Below are 3206 nucleotides of genomic sequence, written 5' to 3'. Positions count from 1 at the left end.
AGACGGAAGGTTTTCCTGGGGAGGGGGGGGAAAGGGGGAGGGAATGGAGTGGTGTCGGGTTCCTCCAAACCTCTGCCTCTACACAACACAATAACCATGCAAAAATAGTCTCTCCTTTCTGTCCTTAAAACCTTCTCCGCTCCTGCAAGCTCTGGGGAGAGTTTCAATTCATGCAATAAGCAGCTTCTCATAGTACAGTGGCGGTGGGGGGGGGGGGTTGGAGAGGTGTTGTTGCAGGGATAGGAAGTCAGGAAGCCAATAAGTTTTGCTTTCTTTTCTTTGTTGGACAGCTCAAGGAGCAGGGATCCGGGCAAAATGGCATCTAGTTGCAAAGTATGGTTATTTCCTCAGTAAATGGGGTTGGGAAGGTTATCAACCACTGTGGCAGCATATGATGAGCATAGTGCAGGGAAGGCAAATTTGAGTAGACACATTCTCCAACCTTCTTCTTCTTCTTCTTCTTCTTCTTCTTCTTCTTCTTCTTCTTCTTCTTCTTCTTCTTCTTCTTCTTCTTCTTCTTCTTCTTCTTCTCCTCCTCCTTCTCCTTCTCCTTCTCCTTCTCCTTCTCCTTCTCCTTCTCCTCCTCCGCCTCTGGTTTCCAAGACACTAATGGTTTCCGTGTGAGTTTGTGAGTCAGCTTGAGCACAGACCAGGGTCCTCATCAGCAGAAAAGCCCGAGTGAAAAGCCAGGTTTTTGCTTTCTTTCCGGCACTTTCCACCTTCTCCAGATTTAGGATAGCAGGCGTAAATCCAAGCTTGCAATCTGGTCCCAATACCATCACCAGTCCAAACTGTCATTTCCACAGGGACAGATATCCGGGACCATCTCTATGTCATTTAAAAAAAAAAAAGAATTAGTCACCATTAACATGGAGGGAATTTGAGACCGAACAGGGCCCAAGACAGCAAGCAAAGGCCATAAAGCATTTTATGACCCGAGAGTTGTCTGCTTTGGTACAGCTCACCTTGCCTGGATCCCACCGCCGTGTCAATAATTCTGGAAAGCAAGTAATATACAGACTGCAATGTTCCCTTCACAAATTTTAGTTCCAAGGCTCTGCACACCTCAAAGGGATGTGTGCGATGCATAACCAGATAGGTAAGCACTTGGGTCAGGGGGGAAGTGAGGATGTCAATTTGCTGGAACACTGCTTGCCCACCTGTGATCAGTCCACTAGTGTGGATGGGACATAGTGGGATGAAACCAGCCCCCTCCACCTGCAAGCATGCTAAACCTGCCACAGAGCGAAAGGTGAGTTGCAGTTGCATGTGTGATTTGAAGTGGGAAAGTAACAGGCTTCAGTCTGGAAGCTCCTAAGATTTACTGAAGATTGGTCCATTCTGTTTTTAAAATGTAATGTCTTGGGCATCCCTTAGCAGCAACTACAGAAAGTTTGATCCCCTGATTTCAGCTCGTACAGATGTTTGACCCAGACTCTCTCCCCCACTGTCATAATATTGTTTATTTCCCACTTTTTTTTTGGTTCTTTTCCCTCTGTCTCCTGCTATCCTGCTTATGGATCCAGGGGCCCTTTTATATTAAAAATAATAAGAATAAAAAAATAAAAAACTTTTTAAACTTGCCCCTGTCGTATCTTTTTTGTTGTTGTTTATCAAACCTTACACCTGTGCTACAGTGTGGAGTGGAGTACAAAGCAATACCAATCCTACCGGTATGCGTGTTTACTTGAATGCAAATTCCACTGTATTTGGTGGGTCTTACTGCCAGGTAAGTAAGAACAGGATTACAGCCAGTTGAGATTTGTAAGAGGAAGAGGAGGGGGGGCTGTTCTAAAAGACTCTAATCCATTATATTATTCCACCCCCAGTATTCCACTCCGCCCCAAAACAGGCAATTATTATTTGACTTTCCCCCTTTTCAGATCAAGACAAGCTGGTGACAACAAAGACTCAGTTTGGGGTACTCCCCACCCCTCCCCACCCCCGATGTCCATGCCATATAGCATTGCAAAACTTCTTCTAGCACAATGAAAACTGGAGGTTCTCCATACAGTCATTATGCAGTTGCATATGAGCAGAATAGTTCATTTATGACACGCCCATGCCAGCCTAACGTCAGTGCGCATGGACTTAACTCACAACCGTGGGAAGTAGCTTACCCTCAGGTAGGCAATGCTAACTTGTAATCACTCCTAAGCCATCTTTAATGTTTTGAAAGATGGAGTTCCAAAGCAGTGGGGTCACCACGGCAAAGGCCATGTTCTCAGTACTCTCTAATCTTACAGCGCTTAAGAAAGCAGAACCTCGGGTGCTGATGTTAGTACACAGGGAGGCTCATGCCAGGTATAGATGATTCTTCAGACAACCTGGTCCCAAATTACACTGTATGGCTTTAAAAGCCTACTGGAAATAGGGTATGAAAACAATTAGGCTGTCAGTGCAGCTGGTACAAATTGGTGTAATTGGTCAGAAGGCCTGGCTGCTGCAAGTGTTCTGTTATATAACACATAAACCTGTCATGAAATGTGCCCATGAAACGGAGTCTGTATGCTGTTTTCCATTCTCCTCAGTAGAATAGTACCTTTCTTGTAAAGAATGCAGAATTTTATCCAGCGCAGCTTGACCTAACGTTGTGCCACAGCAGTAGAATAAGCTGCACCTAACAAGTATATTTCTGTGCAGATTTACACACGTTAAAAACCCCATTTCATCGCAAAGCAAACCTTCAAGGAGCATAAGCCAATGGTAGAAACAGCAGCAGCAAATGTCTCCTGGGCCAAAAAGCACATTTCAAAAACGGCAATGCATTTTAATGTCAGCATTTTTGGAGAACTAAGTACAGAAACTGCAGCATAAGCCCAGAATGTCCCATCTGGCCAGATAATCTCAGAGGTGGGTTTAGCGTAGTGTACACTGGGCACAGAGCTGGGGGGGGAGGGCCGCACGAGTAGAATGGACGGTGAGAGATGGGTGCACCAAATTTTGGCCTTGCACAGCGCGCTGCTGAAATTTGAAAGACCAAAGTCCACCTTTGGTTCTCTGTAATGCTGGAGAACAAAACTGCAACTGTATTGTGCATGCTGTCTTCTCGAATTCTGTGGAATTCCAAGCAGTCATGTTTTAGAAAAAGGAAGAGCTGTCTGCAAGTGTGGTGAGGCCACAGATGTGTAGCATGGATGGACCAGGCCAGGTAGTGAGCAAATTCCACAGGTAACAACCAACAGTCAAAAGGATCAGAAGCAGGT

Source organism: Zootoca vivipara, chromosome 15, assembly GCF_963506605.1.
Source record: "Zootoca vivipara chromosome 15, rZooViv1.1, whole genome shotgun sequence".
NCBI classification, from domain to species: domain Eukaryota; kingdom Metazoa; phylum Chordata; class Lepidosauria; order Squamata; family Lacertidae; genus Zootoca; species Zootoca vivipara.
Note: the sequence above shows the minus strand (reverse complement) of the source record.